Genomic DNA, 18,685 nt, shown 5'->3' with positions numbered 1-18,685 from the left:
CTCCTGTATTAAAAGTGAGCAGGGTGTCTGCATCCCAATGTGAAGCCTATGCATGACTGTCTCCATCACTCAGGTGTGTAAAGGGCTGAGTCGGCGAGGGTCAGGGAGTCATAGCCACATGACACCTTCCAATTCTCATCTACAAGAGTAAAACCACAGTGTACTTTCATATTTATTTGCTGCTGACTGGCCTTAAATTACTGTATTTATATAATGATACAAAAATATTACTATATTTTGAGGATATATATGTGTTCGTGAGGATGTGTGCATGTGTATGCAAGAAAGTTAGGAGGGGTGGTGGTCAGCCTTGGCTGTTGCTCCTCAGGCACAGTACATGTCTGTCTGTCTGTCTGTCTATCTATCAATCATCTATCTATCTGTCTGTTTATCTATCTATCCATCCACCAATCCATCCACCCACCCACCCACCCACCCATCCATCCATCCATCTAAACAGGTTTCTCATTAGCCTCGAACTCAACCTGTAGGTGAGACCACCTAACAAGCAAATCCCAGAGCTCTTCCTGTCTCTCTCTTCCAAGCACCAGGATTAAAGGCATATGCTGTAGTGTGCCTTTAGTTCACAGGGAAGTATAAGATTAACTCATATTGCCAACTCCCTTCGTGTACTTTAATTTTGTGCGTTTTTTTTTTCCTGCTTTGATTCCGAATGCCAGGAGTAGACAGGAGGGCTCCAGCTGTTGCTTAAAGCACGTGTCTAGAAGGAACTCCCTGCAAGTGTAAAGCTTTTGATTCAGATAAATGAAGAGATAACATTATTAAAAACAAATACTTTCTATTTCTTTAAAAAAAAAAATACTTGGTTCTTTAAAGAGGCTATAATGCATGCCCAAAGAATTCTGCTGTGATAATGCAACTTTCTGCTAAATGGAAGATAATCTCAAGAGAAACTGACAGAGCCCTCAATCCTTTTTACTCTGACCCATTTCCCTAATGCATCCTGCCTTTAACCAGCAGACCATTAAGAACAGAAATGGTTTTCATTGGTATACAACATGTAACAGTCAAAACCCTCCTGACGGCCAGTGCCTAGTTCACTTCTGAATGTCATGTGCCTCCCAGCTCTATCTAGCTCTCGGCTAATGCTCCTCTTTCAGATTCTTCTGGCTCAAAGGGTGATGGGTGATCATACATGTAAATACACAGTTTATTTAATTCCCTTAAAAACAGAAACGGTAAGCGCTGTGCATAGAGCTCTGTTAAGAGCATTTACATAGCATCCGCAAAGTCCTGTATCCAGGCTCCAGCATCATATAAACTGGGTGTGGTGGTACACACCTGGACTTCCAGAATGTGGAGGGAGGGAAAGGCAGGATGATTGGCAATTCATAGCCGTATTCAGGCTACATAAGGAAGTTCAAGACTAACCTGAAATACACGAGACCCTGTCTCAATAAACAAACAGAGCTGCCACCAAACCTGACAGCCTGACCTTGATCCCTGGAACCCACACAGCAGGCAGTAAGTGAGACACACACAGGAACACACGTGCATGCATACACATACATCATACAAAATAAAGAAATGCAAACAAACAATATGGTAAAAGAAATGTTAAAAGCAACACTGTCATTCAAAAGGCAAACTCAGGGCACCTCAAAACCAACCAACCAACTAAACAAACAAACAAACAAACAATACTGCCTCATATGACTAGGCTCAGATATCAAGAGAGCTGGTGGTGTTGTCGTGGAAGTCTATGTAGGTTTAGGAGGTAGAACCTCTCTGGAGGAAATACAAGAAAATACATGGGTGTGAGCCTTGAGATTTTTATAACCCCACCCAAGTTCATGTGCACACTCTGCTTCCTGACTGGGGATACAATGGGACTGGCCACCTCACACTCCTGCTGTGGTGCCTACCCACCATGATGGACGGTAGCCCTCCCAGAATGTAAGGTGAAAAGAAACCCTTCCTATGTTGCTTCCGGTCAGCAATTCTGGTTATCATGATGAAAAGAATAAATACTACCCATCTCCAACACCTCTTTGTACACAGTGAAAAGGAGTCTCTTTTTCCTCAGCTTCCCATTGAAAAGATCAGGTTTGGATTTACTAGCTAGTTGGGTTTTATAACAATCCAGGAGGATGGTATGTATAGCCTAGAATACGATCCTGGCAGGAGGGAGCCAGGGAGTGGGCAGCAAAGACGGTTGATTTATAGAGAGACGATTGCAGCTGGATGAAGTCATAATGACAGACAGAAAACCACCAGAGTTAATTTTAACTGCACTCTCTCTCTCTCTCCCCTTTTTTTCCCTTCCTTCAAATAAACTAAATCTGTGTCACTCACGCCTTATGACCACTAGATTTAGATCCCATTTTAAACAATTTTTATAATCACCACATACAAGGGAAGAAAAATGACCACACTCAGTAGCACACTGACCGAGATGTTGCTACCAGCACAGTAGGACCTGGAGGACTTTATCAATACCTTGGCAAACGTGCTGTGAATATGCCCTTGCATGTGTGCTTTATTAGAGGGGCCTGACTCTACCTAGGAGCTTAATTAACACCGAACTTCTTTTGTGACATCCTCCATCAATTGGGTCAGATTAGCTCTCATCCCAATTCATTTCCTTCTGGTGTGGTGGTCACATTGGGGTACTCTAAGTGTGCATCAAATCACCTTGGAATATGTGTTTGATACAAGAATAGCTCGCTTTCTCTTTGAGTTTACTAACCTATTCATCTAGGGCCAGGTAAGAAAGGCAGCCTTGATCATAACTAGAGAACCTATTAAGCTAAGATATCCACCTTAGTGAACGGACAGGAAAGAGGTCTAAGAAGGAAGAGAAGAGCTTTGTCAAACACAGACAATGTGATCTGATCTATGTAAAAGGGCAGCCTCTTGTCAGCTCCAGGCACTGAATAACTGGAGTAAGACTTCATGAACTTCCCAGAAAACTCAGGGCTGAAGAAATGGTTCAACTCTCAATGTCCTTGCCTACACAAACAGGAGACCCTGAGTTCAGATTCTTGGTATTCACATAGAAAAGCTGTGACCCTAGAGACAGAAGGGCCCCTAAAGTTCACTCGTTAGCTTGTCTGGCCAAATCTGTAAACACTGGGTGTAGTAACAAACATGGCCTCAAAAATTAAAATTGAGAAAAACACAGATAATCACCCTCTCGTCACAAACACTACCATCACCACCAGAAAAACACAGTTTTGTTAAATTTCTATACTTTAAAATGTTAGCACTAGTTAGTTAGTTAGTTAGCTAGCTAGCTAGTTAGTTAGCTAGCTAATTAGCTAGTTAGTTAGTTTTTGCTCTATACCCCAGGCTAACCTCAAACTCATGGCACTCATCTTAATCACTCTATATAAGGAACAAAGTGACCGTAGTTAATTACCAGGATGACACAGATGTCTCTGTCATCATATAAGATCTCTAACCAACACAAACAGCTCCCAATAACTGTCATGCTTCACAAACTTAGGAGAGGAGAGTGGCATAGAATGAACACACGTAAGCAGCCTCCACCAGGCTGTCTCCTGCTCTCCTCAGACCACAGTACCCTTCCTGCTCAGGTGAGGCTAGCACCCAGCAAGAGACCCACAACACATGTGGTCTGAACATCTTCACTTGGAGACACATCTCAAGGGGCAGCTCCTCAGCCAGAACTGAAGCCAGTCTTGTGAGCCTGCTCTAAAATCGCTCAGGAAGCCCAGAAGTCAAGCGCCGGTGTGAGTGGTGAGGCAAGATGGTATGGCAGAGGGACATTTATTTGGTAATCAAATTCAAGTCTCAGCCCCAAGGAGGCCCCAACCTGCTTTGGAAAGTTCTAGAAATTTCCAATTGTGAAAGAATGTCTACTACTACACAGAGTTGTAATTTGCAAATTGCTGCTTCTGGCACTGGGCCTTTGGTGAGAACTGGATGACTGAAGAAGTCTCCTGACAATCAGAGGAGCCCCAGACACCTCCCGGAGTTCCTGTTTAACCTAAAACCACACCGCCCGCCTTGGCTAACCGCATGTTATTCCCAGGAAGGCTCTGGTTTACCCTGTGCTCTTCAGTTCCCGTCTCCCAGGATGCACACACGCCCATGTGAAGCATAGACAACCCAGGCAAGCGCCAGCCAAATGCCACGGTAACTGACACCGAATTTATCTTGTCCCTTACCTTTGGTGAAGAAGCCCTGCAGTCGTAGGTGGCCAAACCCTGTTTCCAGGAATGATTGTGACTGTTACTTTGGGGTAGTTCCTGGAGCTGGGGAGATGGCTTGGTGACTAAAGTAATTTCTGTTCAAGCAGGAGGACCTGAGTTCAGATGCCCAGCATCCAAATAAAGAGAAGTATAGTGGTGCATCCCTGTGATCCTAGCCTCAGGGAAGTGGAGGCAGGAAACTCCCTGAGGCTCCCTGAGGCTCCCCGAGGGTCCCTTGCTGGCCAGCTTAGTTACATAAGCAAGCTCCAGGTTCCCTGAGACCCAGGTACGGAGGGAAGGAAAGCAAAGGAGCCTATCTTGAATTTGAGTTCCATAAATATATTGGAGGCAAGCTCAGAGCACACACAAGCATACAGTGCGCACCCACAGAACAAATTCCCTGGGTCGGTACCTAGAAGACGGAAGGATCCCTGTCACAATATTGACTTTTCAAAAGTAAATACACACTCCTCAGAGTCACTGAAGCAAGTCATTCTCTGGAAGACGCCATATTTAAGAACCGTGGCCAAAACAAAACCAAGAAACTAACAAAGCCTGCCTTTGTGCCCTTAAATTTCACAATGCAAATGAACAAGGATACAGCAACACGGTACACAGACAGGCCAGGAAGAACAGCTCACCATGACATCATCCCAGACTCAAAACGCATAAACATCTGTAGTGTTCTCCATCATCAAACCCGTTGTGACAGTGTGGACTTTTTACATAAGAATGCGCTGACCTTAGATCGCAAGACAGAATTATGAGGCTTAGATTTCTACTCGGCAAGCCCCTGGGGGTAGAATCCACTTTATAAGAATAAATAAGTAGTGGCTAGCAAAATCTTCTACACTCATCACGACCACCGTAGCATCAACGGTCTCTGAGACAGAGACATTCTTAAACTGAAATGTGTCCCCAGGGGTGGGAGTGTGTGGCTCAGTGTCAGTGTGTAAAGTGCTTGTGGTATAAACGTGAGGGGTAGAGTTCAAATCCTCAGTGTGCATGTAAGCTGGGGGCAACATGGTGTACACCTGTAACTCTCTTCCTGGGAAGGGAGAGACCAGTGGCTCTCTGGAACCCATTGACCAGCCAGCCTAGCAGAATCAACAAGCCACAGGTTTACTGAGACTGTGTCTTAGAAAGGAAGATGGGGCTTGACAGAGGAAATCACCCAGTGCTGACCTCTATCTACCCCTCCACATGCACGTATGTACTCAAGCATACACCGACACATTCACACACACACACACACACACAAAAGCATACATGCACACATACATACACATACAAAAAACATATATACGTGCATGTAGGCACACAAGAACACATGCACAGAGAGAGAGAGAGAGAGAGAGAGAGAGAGAGAGAGAGAGAGAGAGTGTGAGAGTGTGTGAGAGTGTCGATTAGTTCTCAGGGAATATTCCAAGCAGCCAAGAGTAATAATCATCACAAAATGATTTTCAGCTATGTCATACCCCTTACAATGACCTACCAGTGCTCAGGTCTTGGTTTAGTATTACCTGAGCACACATAGGCCCACTGCCATCATGTCCCCTTTCCACCATTTGTTGTGCCCCAACCACGGTCTGAGTGTATTAAAGCTACATTGCCAGAACCAGCCAGTACGTTGCAAATTGTGAGTCAGTCCAAATAATGTGAGGAACTCTCCCAGCTCCACATTTACATATCCTACATCCATAACGTATGTGCTACCTGCCCAGTGGTCATTCTGTGGCCATCTTAGTCCTCAGATAAATTCTCTCAGACAGCCAGTGCTTATGTTCCAATAACTTATTTCACTTTAACAATAGCCCCGAATTCAAGAATAGAGACACTGGCAACTCAGATATGCCAAAAAGAAGCTACAGTGTATTTCCTTTAAGTGAAAAAGTCCATGTCCAATAATCTATTATAGATTCATTTCTATTTGATTCACATGTATGCCATATGTGTGTTTGTGTGATGGCATATGCACCTGGATGCAGGTGCTGTCGGGGGCTAGAAGGGGGCGACAGATTCTTTGCAGCTGAAGTTACAGGCCCTTGGGAGCTGCTCCACAGAGTCCTGGGAACTGAGCTCTGCAAGAGGAGGAAGTGCTCTTAACTGCATGCAGGGTGGCCTCTGCAGCCCCCAGCAAGCCACTTTACAGAGAGGTAGAACAAGCGTTGGGACTCTTTTGGTATATCTACTTTAGAAAGTAAACTATCATATATATGTATATAGGTATAGGAAACAGTATACTGGGTGTTCAGTAGCATTCGAGGTTTTAGGCGACTACTCTTGAGACATATCCCTCAGCATATAGAAGCTTACTGTGTTTAAAGGCACCACTGTAGAAGCTGAAATCACACTATATAAAAACATTTCAGTAAGATTGGTAAAAAAAGGGACAAACCCTGCCTATGGCCTAAGCATGTTTTTTCCCCTTTTCTGGTTTTCTAATAATCTCACCAGGAAGACTATAAACTCTGTTACAATGCCATATGTGAGCATCCCCTTACACACACACACACACACACACACACACACACACACACACAATCTTTGTGAACCACACAATCTTATCCAAGGCACCCCAGGAACGACCCTCTGATCTTATTTACAGATAAGTGGTACAAGAAGAAAATAAAAGTCCATTAGAAGAAATCCTGAGTGGGACTAGAGAGATGGCTTGGTGGTTAAAAGCACTGACTGCTCTTCCAAAGGACCCAAGTTCAATTCCTAGCACCCACATGGCAGCTCACAGGTGTCTATAACCCCAATCCCAGAGGCTCTGCCACCCATGCACAGACACACAGGCTGAACACCAGTGCACCTAAAAATAAATTAAAAAAAAAAAAAGAAAAACTTTGAGCCTACTAACTTCAGGAACCACTAAAATCCTATACATGGACACTGCTTAGAAACTTAGGAGCAATTTTCTCTGGAGGAGCCCACAAATACAGGAGGGTAGAATATCCTTTCCCTAGGCACTGCTCTTTCTATTAACACATGCGTTTAAATCCATTTTAAAACTGCTCCTTAATTAACTCAACTCTGCTACATACTGGCTATATCCTATAAATCTCTGCGCTGAAGTCAAGAATCCTGTGTTCCTGAGTGGATCTCTGAAAAGAACAGCCCAGGCTGCTGTAGGCAGCAGTGTGGACACGTGTCACAGGTCTCAGGCTGCTGTAGGTAGCAGTGTGGACACGTGTCACAGGTCTCAGGCTGCTGTAGGCAGCAGTGTAGACCTGTGTCACAGGTCTCAGGCTGCTGTAGGCAGCAGTGTGGACACGTGTCACATGTCTCAGGCAGTGTAGACCTGTGTCACAGGTCTCAGGCTGCTTGTAGGTAGCAGTATAGACCTGTATCACAGGTCTCAGGCTGCTGTAGGCAGCAGTGTGGACACGTCTCACAGGTCTCGGGCTGCTGTAGGTAGCAGTGTGGACACGTCACAGGCCTCAGGCTGCTGTAGGTGGCAGTGTGGACACATGTCACAGGTCTCAGGCTGTTGTAGGTAGCAGAGTGGACACATGTCACAGGTCTCAGGCTGCTGTAGGTAGCAGAGTGGACACGTGTCACAGGTCTCAGGTTGTTGTAGGCAGCAGTGTAGACCTGTGTCACAGGTCTCAGGCTGTTGTAGGTAGCAGAGTGGACACGTGTCACAGGTCTCAGGCTGCTGTAGGTAGCAGAGTGGACACGTCACAGGCCTCAGGTTGTTGTAGGCAGCAGTGTAGACCTGTGTCACAGGCCTCGGGCTGCTGTAGGCAGCAGTGTGGACACGTCTCACAGGTCTCGGGCTGCTGTAGGTAGCAGTGTGGACACGTCACAGGCCTTGGGCTGCTGTAGGTAGCAGTGTGGACACGTGTCACAGGTCTCAGGCTACTGTAGGTAGCAGTGTGGACACGTCACAGGTCATTGAGGCATTCATTACTGCCCATTGCGAGGTTCTGGGAGAGACCCACAAACAGAAGCTCTCCTTGAGCCCACTTGTGCTTCTGTGAACAATCACTTTTCTCTATTAAGATGACGTTTTCTATAGCTGCCAAATTGTAAGAGGCCACAGACTGAAAGATAGCCCAGAGTGTGCACAAGACTAGGTGGTTCGCAATCTCCCCAATGCTGTGACCCTTTAACATAGGTCCTCATGCTGTCGTGACCCCCAAAATCATTTTCATTGCTACTTCATAACTGTAATCTTGCTACTGTTATGAATCATAATGTAAATCTCTGTGTTTTCCGACGTTCTTAGGTGACCCCTGTGAAAGGGTCATTTAATCCCCAGGGGCCGCACCCCACAGGGCAAGACTCAACACTGTCAGGATTCTTTTTGCCCATTTGAGAGTCTTCTGCATTTCCCTAACATTATCTATTCTAAGTTCTTGCTTTGTTTTAAGATTTTATTTTACTTTGAATTACGTCTAGTCTATGCTTGCGCGCAAGAGTACAGGTGCACACAGAGCCATCAGTGGCCAGGAGCTAGTCACAGGCAGTTTGTAAACTGCCTGACAGGGACATAGAGACTGAACTCAAGTCCTCTTGCAAGAGCAGTTATGTGCTCTTAACCACTAAGTTATCTCTCTAGCCCTTTGACTGAGTTTCTATCAGCCAAAATAAAATAAAGATAGAAAGTGCACAGTAATTTGAATAAGAAAATCTTTACAGCTGGGCATGGTGGCACACGCCTTAATCCCAGCACTCAGGAGGCAGGCGGATTTCTGAGTTTGAGGCCAGCCTGGTCTACAAAGTGAGTTCCAGGACAGCCAGGGCTAAACAGAGACCCTGTCTCGAAAAACCAAAAAAAAAAAAAAAAAGAAAAGAAAATCTTTACTTTTTATATTTTTAACTTTTTATTTGTATAAGTATTTGGCCTACATGCATGTATGTGTGTGTATATGTATGTATGTATGTTACATGTATGTATATATGTATGGATATGTGTGTAAATGTGTAGTATGTGCCTACAGTGACCACAGAGCTAGACAAAAGTCTCAGATTCCCTAGGATTGGAGTTACAAACAGTTGTCAGCCTCCATGTGGGTGCTGAGAATTGAACCCAGGTCCACTAAAGAGCAGCCAGTGCTCCTAACAACTGACTCATCTCTCCAGCTCGTGAATAAGGAAATCTTAATATAAATACCTATTAACTACAGCCCAGAACTTTACTGACGAGGCACTAGCTAGAGAGAAGTAATACAGTGTGCTTGAGGCCTTGAAGACGAACGCCCAGCTGCACGTGGCTGCCAGGGTCCCTAGGCCTGGAAAGCAAGTGTGGGGTCAGGCACCTATCCCAGGCAAGAGATCCTGAATCGTGACATAACCACAGGTCACTGCAGTGCCTCCGGAAATCAGTTCACGGGTCTCCAGGCTCTAGGCACTTGGGCACCAGGATACTCAAGGTAGAACCATTCCAAAAGGAATGGAGGTGATGCTCTGAAGAGACACTGTGCCCTTGCCTTTGGCTATCCAACTAGGGAAAAATGGATTCCAAGACATTGGAATCTCCCCTAGCACTGGAAAGGAAATGGATGAACCCTAGCAGCAGCCTGAGTGGAGGGTTTGTCTCCTGGAGACAAGACTTCACACAGTTCTGACAACCTGTCAGAGAACTTACAGGAGAGACTGGAGCTGAGAAGATGGTGGGTCAGTGATGGGTGGGACCACGTCAGTGATGGGCACACCATGGCCAGGACTGCCTAGCTATGCACACTTGCTCTCCATTAAACCCAAACTTCATGTGCAGACCATGAGGATGAACTTAGCAGAAGTCATTGATTGGACTTCTTTGTTCTTTTCCCCAGTTCGAGCACACTGAATACAATCTTCTCTGCTTGTCACTACTACTTGCTTAATTGGTCTATTGAGTATGAATGGCTAAGTGTAGCTTGTTGTGGCTGCCAGAACCAGGGCTCTGACCCTGATAACCTGGTAATGAAGGGTCTAACACACACACACACACACACACACACACACACACACACACACAGACACACAGAGCTGCTGATGGCAGTATACCAAATACCGTAAGAGAAGGACACTGGACCAAACAGAGCATCTTGTAGAGCCTTCCTACCTTTGAGACCAGAAACAAAAGCCTTCGCTTCTACAATATACCTCTTGCATATTCTATGGACAAAGTTTAACACTGTGAAAATAAAACGTAAAAGGGACCCAGATTCAAAAAGGGGCATAGTTGACAGGTTGTCAATCAGCACGTGGCACAAGCCAAGTCAGAGGGTTGGACATTTTCCCTCAAATTAATCTCTGGAGGAAAACATCTGCACATCTGCGTAGAATCTTGTTGCCAAAGGGCCTCAGACAACTTGAACACCAACAATGAAAACAATTAATCTACTTAGGATTTTTCCTATCCTGAATTTGACAAAGACTGTGGTAGGGAAATGGCTCAATAGATAAGGCTCTTGATATGCAAGGGTCAAGACCTGAGTTTGGATCTCCACAAACCCCATTTTAAGAGCCAGGTTCAGCAACTCACATCTGTAGTCACAGTGGCTCTATGGTAAGTTTGGGAGGCAGAGATTAGGAAATCTCTGGAGTCTGGTAAACCAGCTAGCCCAGGATATGCAGGAGCAAACGACAGACCTGTCTCAAACATGCAGAGCATGAAGATGGATGCCTGGCTGGGAGTGCATACATAGGCTTCTGTACTATACACCTATGCTCCAGCACTCACACATGAACATGCACACATGCCTACCCTATCAGCAATGCACACTGCAGTGGAACCTGAAACAGTATTCGGACAGAGCCCCACAAACGCTGTGGCCTTCTGTTAACTATGCCTTAAATGCACTAAAGAGATCCCAGTCTCCCCCCGCCTGCCCCCTGCCCGCCCCCACACACTTTTGTGATGCTGGGGATGGAACCCAGGGCACCATGCATGCTATGTAAGCAGTTCACCACTGAGTTGTACCCCAAGCTCCCAGTCTTTCTCCCTTTTAACAGAAGGAATGCTTCTCTATAAGCCATTCCATCATGTGTTAATGGGTTCTTGCTCAGCAGTCCCCTCTGTGAGTCTGGCATTGTGGGCATCCAATTCTTTCCTGACTCAAGCTTTCAAGTCGGATCTTGCTTTGTCTGCTTTCCTGAAAGGATGGAGAAAAGCTCTTCAAATGAGTGCCAGGCTGGGTAAAGGAAACACTGCTAATTCCCTCCTGTTTTTGCTTACCACCGGCAGTGGCAGTTCCAACCCCAAGGAATTGAAGACAAATAGTTCTTACCCACCATGAACAGAACTATTTAAGATGAAACACGAGAGCAGAATGGGGGAGGGGAGCTTCTCTTTCTAAGGTGACCAGAGGAGGTAGAGAGCATGTGTGCCATCAAGTCCAGCTAGCTCATAATAACGACCCACCAACAAAGACTCTCCAAATGCTTTTGGAGAGGTATTTTGTGTCTATGTGCACATGTGTGCAAGTTTCCATGAAGCCAGAATAAGAAGCTGAATCCACTGGAGCTGAAGTTACAGATGGTTGTGAGCTGCCCACCATGAATGCTGGGAACTGAACTTGAGTCCTTTGGAAGAGCATCGAATGCTCTTAGAATGGAACTTCTCTCTCTCTCTCTCTCTCTCTCTCTCTCTCTCTCTCTCTCTCTCTCTCTGTGTGTGTGTGTGTGTGTGTGTGTATGTGTGTGTGTGTTTCTCTCTGTGTATCGGTGTACATGTACATGTGTGTGGAAGCTGAAAGACAGTCTCTGCTATAATTTTTTACATATCATCCACCATTTTGTAAAACACATATTCTCTCAGGCCTGGGGCTTGCTGAGTAGCCTGGAACAGCTGGCCCCAGAGCCCCAGGGGCCTGTCTACTAGTCCTCCGCAGTGCTGGAATTCCAAGCACACATCACCATGCCTGGTTCTTACATGCATTGCAAGGGTCACTGGCCTCAGGTCCTTGCCTTGCTACTACTTTGCTACCTAAGCCACCTTCCCAGCTCCCTGCAACATGTTTCAATGTCGTCTCAGCCACAGAGTTCCTCCTAGTAGCTGTGCCTTCTCCATGCTTGGAGCCCAAGATCAAAGAAAGTACAGGCATTCTTGTTCTACTACAGACTCAATCCCTCATCCTTATCAGAAGTGCTCAGAACCAGCTAATGATTTTTGTACAGATTTTAGAATACTTTCATATATATTTATATATTCATATATAATAAACTATACATATAGTTTCATAGTTATTTTCATATAGTGAATAAATGCATATATAAACATATAAAAACATATTCTCATATATACATATGTATATACATATATATGGCATATTCCAGAAATGAGACCCAAGTCTATACACAAAATTCTTTTGTTCCATATAGAGCTTATATACACAGCATGAAAGGAGAGTTATGGTTGGTTTGAATTGTCAACCTGACGCAATCTAGAATTACCTGGAAAAGAAGTCTCAATAGAGGCTTGTCTAGCTCAGGCTGGCCGTTGAACATGTTTGTAGGGGATTATCTCCAGCCTATTAATTGAGGTGGGAAGGCCCTGCCCATTGTGGGTGGCACTATTCCCTAAGAAGGGGATTCTGAACTGTAAGAGGGTGGAGGAAGTGAGCTTAGCACCAGCTGGTAGGAATTAATTCAATGCTCTCTACTCTACAAGAAAAGCAGACTCCAGTGTCATGCAGAGACCACTGAGCATACTCTGCCTCATGTCTCCATATCTTTCTCTTTCTCTACTCAAACATTCCTACACCTCTCTATCTATCTCTCCCCCCCCCCCATTTCTTCCTCTCTCTCCCATCTTTCTCTCCCTCCCTCCCTCCTTCCCCCCACAACCCCCCTGGGAAACTACAAGGTTCATGCCCTAGATGCAGAGATGAAATGCTGACTAGAACACATAAAAGAGAGTAGCCATCTCACCTCTATTGACCACTTCCCGCATTGGGAATGAACTATCCCCAGAAACAGCCGAAGATGAATCACATCCCCATTGGGTGAAGGAGATCTGGAGGCCCTGAGCTAATTTTTCAGGCCAGCAGTATTTATTTCCTGGTCAAGTTTTGATGTTCCTTCAGTACTTTCCCAGAAAGCACTTCCAGTCATGACACTGCCTCAACTAAAGACCCAGAGTTCTTAGTAAGAAAGGTTAATATAACATTATGGTTGTTGTTTGGTTTGGCCAATGGCTGAGAGATTACTTTTCTCTTTTTAATGATCTCTGTGCCCTTCATGAATACAGATTGCAACATGAGACTTCCCCATCCAGAAACTGAAAATCTGGCTTGATTTCACCAGAGCACAATGGAAACAGCCATCTTCCATCTGTTGACTACCCTTCATAAAACAAACGCCATCTTTAATATACATAAATTAAGCTACTATCAATTGAACTGGTAGAAGTCAAAAGTTTTTTAGATTTATGTGTCTGAGTGTTTTGCCTGCATGTGTGTATGCATATCACATGTATGCTTGGTGCCTGCAGAAGTCAGAAGAGGGCATTCAATCTCCTAGAGAGAGAGTTACAGGTGGCTGTAAACTACCACATGGGTGCTGGGAACTGAACCCAGGTCCTCTGCAAGAGTAGTATGTGTTCTTAATTGCTAAGCCAGCTCTCCAAGCCCCGGTTTTTTTTTTTTAAAGGTCTCATAAATCCCATTCCTTAGGAACCAATATGCTTTGAACAGCCAGCTTAGTTTATTTTTGCATGATGCATGGTGCATTGGCATGGCAGTGGAATGCAATATACAAACTTTCTTTATTGCTCTCATTAAGTACATATCTGGTCATTCCCAAACATTTTGAATTCATTCATTTCTATACGCTATGAGACCAAATCAAATGAGTTTATTTCAAGATAAATCCAAAGACAGGTGTATTGACTGCTTTTTCCTTGCTGGGACCAAGACCCAACAAAGGTAACTTAAGTATTTTGGCTCACAGTTTTAGAACACAGCCAGCCATGGAGGGGAAGTCTCCAGGGTAGGCATGTTGAGGCATCTGGACACAATGCAACCCCAGTCAGAAAGTTAGGAGCAATGAATGATGGTGCCCAGCTCATTCTTTTCCTTCTTTCTTTCTTTCCTTGAATATCTTATTCAGTCTAGGGGTAGTGCCACCCAGATTCAGTGTGGGTCTTCCCTGTTCAGTTAAATCTTCTCTGAAGATGTCCTCACAGCTATGTCCAGACTTGTGTCTCCTAGAGATCCATTCAAGTTGATGATGAAGAGTAACCATACATACAACTGATAAATTGCATGGCATTGCTAATAATATGACTGGAGTTTTGCAAATGCATGTCACCTTAGAGAATACTAGTCTGTTTTGGGGATTTGCTTGTTTGTTTGTTTGTTTGTTTGTTTGTTTGCAACTGGGGAGCAAGGAGATGGCTCAGTGGATGACCATCTGCTGACCAACTTCAGGACCCATACGGTGGGAGAGTACTAGCTCCTGTTCACTGCACGTCGTTGTCCTCTGACATCCATAAGTACCCTATGGTGCACATGTAAACATACATGTACTCATCCACATATGTACATGTGCATACATAGGTTAAAATATGTTTTAAAGAGACATTCTTAAAATTGACCCAAGGCAGGCTAGGGAGTTACTTGACAGTTAAGAGCACTTGATGTTCGTGGAAAGGACCTGGTTCAGTTCCCATATGGTGGTTCACAACCATCTAGAACTCCAGTTCCAGGGGACCCAATACCCTCCTCTGTCTTCAGCAGGTACCAGGCATGCATACCTGTATATGCATGCAACAAAACACCCATACCCATAAAATAAAAAAATTTAAGAAAAGAAAAAAAAAATTGAACCAAGATTCTGAAAGCTCTAGAACAAACTGCTCTTTTAATGAGTCCTTGAGTCTCTTGACCTATCGTCCCAAGAAGAAATTACTAGGAAGCCAGCAGCAACACTAGTAGGAAAAGCAAGAAACCTTCTCAAAATATACCACAAGTCCTTTTGCCTTAAAATAAGAGATGCCCCTGACCAGCTGAGATTCATGGACTTTTGTTGAATGAGGACACTCAAGACTCTAAGGCAGTAACTAAACTCTGAGCCATGCAAGAAGTTGCCAAGCACCGACCTCCTGGGGGTTGGCAGGGTAGCAGGCAGGAGTGGGCCATATGGAACCAACAACAATTGATAATACCTATCATTGTAGACTTGACCCTACAATGGTCAGGGAGTCCCGTGGAAGGAAGGGAGAGACAAAAAGAGGAAGAAGAAAGGTAGAGCTAGCCTACTCCTAGTGAGTCATGCCAACATCTGGGGTCTTCTTTATCTAAGGGGACCCTTCTCTTGGCTAAGATGTAGCAGGAGGTATCTTAAGTAAACTGTATAGTAATTCCTAAAGCAAATCTAAGAGGAGAAGGAAGAGGAAAGATTGCCATTCATTTCCGAGAACTAACCTTAATGACACTCACATGCATCTATGCAAAGGTTTACTCACCAAGCTGATAGGGTCCAGCACAAATATAAGTCCATATAAAAGCTTAGTGTCCCGTATACTACCAGGAACTAGAGAAGGGGTCTTCAGATAGCTCTCCTAGCATTCCAGTGGCACACAGACACCTGAACATATCCCAGCCAGTTTTTCTCTTTGGGTGTGTTTGGCTACTGGCTTCCTGTCATTCCTTAGGGCTTCTATTTATAGCACTCATCAGTCTGTAGGACACCTTGGCGACTCCAGGGCTGCAGCCTTCTTCTAGAACTTGCCTTATTCGGAATGTTGGGCTCTGTGCTAAGTCCTGATTTTCAATCTGCTTCTCCCTTTCACACAGTGTGAGCAACTCACCAGTCCACCTTGCAGGAGAGACAGAAGCCCAGAAAATGCTAGAAGGTCATAACCAGAGGGATGGTATCAAGACTAGGAACACGTAGCCCTGTGTGCCTTTTGCTCTCTATTTAAACCTAAACCTCATGTTGGGACCCTGAAGTTAGACTCGTGGGGTCAGTGACTTTCTTCTCTGCTTCCCATAGTGACTTGTTTAACTGACCTATGGAGGATGGTGGCTAAACCCAGGCTTGGGTTGGGGCTGCCAGAGTCCAGGCCCTGACCCTGACAGCTCAGCTCTGGGGACATACTTACTAAGGGCAGTGTCCCTGGGACCTGAAACACAGGAGTTCAATACCTTCATATTCATTGACTGGGCAGTTTTTATAACTCAACGTCAGGTCATCTTAAAGAGTTCTATTTGAGACCCTGCCTTCAGCTTCTTGGAGCAGCTTCCTGGTTCCACCTGGCTCTAACTCTTAGTCTCTACTGATATCTTCTCTTTCTCCTTTAGGATGTGCAGGGTTCCCTTCTCCCCTGCTGGCTTCCCTTTTCACCTTCCATTGTCTCTGCTCCCCTGTAGCCTTGGGGCTTCATGCTACTTGCTTACCACAGAGTTTTCTTTTGAGTCTCCTCACCCAGCTTCCTGAAATATAATCTCAGAGGTCCAGAAAACAAGGATACAAAGGCATAAAGGCACAAATTAGCATCTCCAGTAGGGATCATAGAAATAAGAGGAAATTCTCTCAACAATAGTGAAGGCTAGATAGACACCAGTGGCATTCACTCCCAAATTAAAAAAAAAAAAAAAAAGGCCTGGCTCAGNGGGTAAAGGAGCTTGCTATCAAAGCTCCTTTAAGAGTTTGTTCTCTGAGACACAGAGGAAGAAGAGAGACTTCACCAGTTGCCTTCTGACCTCCATATGCACACACACACCCACAATATAAAACTAGAATAGTGAAAATTAAAAGGTAAGTGTGTGAGCTTAGGGATCTAGCTCAGTCAGAGTGCTTTCCTCGCAGATATGAAGCCCTGGGTCAGCTCCCCAGACTCATGTAAACCAAGCATGGTGGTTCATAGCCGTAATGACAGCACTGGGGTGATGGGAAGAGGAAGATCAGGAGGTCAAGGCCATCCTCGGCTACACAGTGAGTTCAAGTTCCAGGTCAGCCTAGGCTTCAAGAAACACTTTAAAAATAAAAATGAAAAAGCAGAGGCTGAGAGGATGGCCTTGGGGGGGGGGGCAGGAGGGGGGCAAAGTGCCTGCCTGGCAAGCAGGAAGGCTTGAGTGTCAAGAGCACCAGTGTTTCATGGGCAAAGGAGAGAAGAAGATCCTGAGGGCTCTCTGCGCAGGCAGCCTCACTGAGTGGAGCTGAACATAGCTCTAGCTTGGTGAGAGACCATGTCTCAAAAACTAAAGCAGAGAGAGAGGGGGTAGGGGAGAGCACAATAGCTAAAGACATCCAACATCAACCTCTGGCCTCCATATGCAGGCACACACACACACACACACACACACACACACACACACACTCGCTAAGGAAATCCTCTCCCACAGTCATGCATCCAGAGTGCCTGCATTCACTCTTCTTTTTAGAAATAATTTCATGATAGCAAGACCCTCTCAAAGGGTGAGGGTGGGGGCTGTCCAGCCCAACAGATGGCAAGAATCAAGAGAACTGAATGAGAGGTCAGGAGACAGAAAATCTCCATAGAGACTGCAGACATCATTAAGAAAAGTCCTGCAAGAAGAGGGTCCTGGTCTTTCATGGATGGGTGCAGGCACACCGAGCATGCTTGGGTATAGGGCCTGAGTTTGTGTTCTAAGGTACCCCCCACCCCAGCAAAGTTACACATTTCTCAGATGAAGCGACAGAGGTTCAGATAGGTGCAAGATACATTTGTACATGTGTCTACTGGCCCTGGAAACCTCCAGCAGCACACAGAGACACTTCAACGGAGGTCAGGTCTAAGGAGCTCCATCTTCCACCCTCAAGAGTCAGAAGAAGAGCTGTGACTTGTCCAGAGCCACAAGCAGGAGAGAACTGTTGACAGTGCAGAAGTCCCCTCAAGTTCCTGCCCTCCTCTGGAGCTTCCACACACCCTTGCTGCAACAGGCAGCTTTAGGGTCTCTGTAAAAACACATTCTAGTCTTCAGTGGGGAGAAAACAATTTAAAAAAAAAATCTTTTCTTTTCTTTTCTTTTTTTTTTTTTTTTGGAGACAAGATCTCATGTATCCCAGGCTGGTCTATATTGGAGGATGGATATAATCCTCTGGCCTCCATCTCCTGAGTGACGGGGTTGTAAGAATAAACCACAACGTCTAGTTTTGGAAAAGTATTCGTTTATATATGATGCATGAATATATGTATAAGGGCATGAGAGAGAGAGAGAGACAGACCGACAGACAGACAGACACAGAAAGCATGTGGAGGTCAGAGGTCACCTCCAGTATAATATGTCCAACCCACCTTGTCTGAGACAGTTTCTAGTTCTTTATTGCCTTGTGCACCAGGCTATCTGGCCCCCAGTTTCCAGGCTTCTCTTTTTACTGCTTCCCGTCTGGCCTCAAAAGTGCTGAGGTGACAGTTTGCTGCTGTCTGTGGCTTTAACGTGGGTTCCCAGGCTTCATACTGCCGGTACTTACCCCGCAGCCAAAATGTTTCTTCTTCTTTTTAATGCAAAAATGAATGTTGTTGCTGAGCCATCTCTCTGTATTGGAGTGGTTGCTACTTCACATGAGAAATGAGAAAAAAAAGGTGGGTGAGAGGGCAGGGA

The 18,685-nt window shown here is 45.1% G+C and overlaps 1 protein-coding gene across 6 annotated transcripts in view; it reads right to left on the bottom strand.

Annotated features, from left to right (window-relative positions):
• The window catches only part of Mgat5 (alpha-1,6-mannosylglycoprotein 6-beta-N-acetylglucosaminyltransferase), a 280,247-nt gene that overhangs the window by 195,069 nt on the left and 66,493 nt on the right, over window positions 1–18,685 (bottom strand). The window contains exon 1 of one of the 6 annotated variants that reach the window (XM_029476564.1): window positions 15,583–15,725. The exons of the other annotated variants lie outside the window; for them this stretch is intronic. The gene's annotated coding sequence lies outside the window, so the exon portion shown is untranslated. Of the gene's footprint in view, window positions 1–15,582; window positions 15,726–18,685 lie in introns of those variants that run through there. 6 annotated transcript variants of the gene reach the window in all.

The sequence above is a fragment of the Mus caroli genome, chromosome 1 (genome assembly GCF_900094665.2).
Source record: "Mus caroli chromosome 1, CAROLI_EIJ_v1.1, whole genome shotgun sequence".
Taxonomy (NCBI): Eukaryota; Metazoa; Chordata; class Mammalia; order Rodentia; family Muridae; genus Mus; species Mus caroli.
This window is presented reverse-complemented; position numbering and strand designations above follow the sequence as displayed.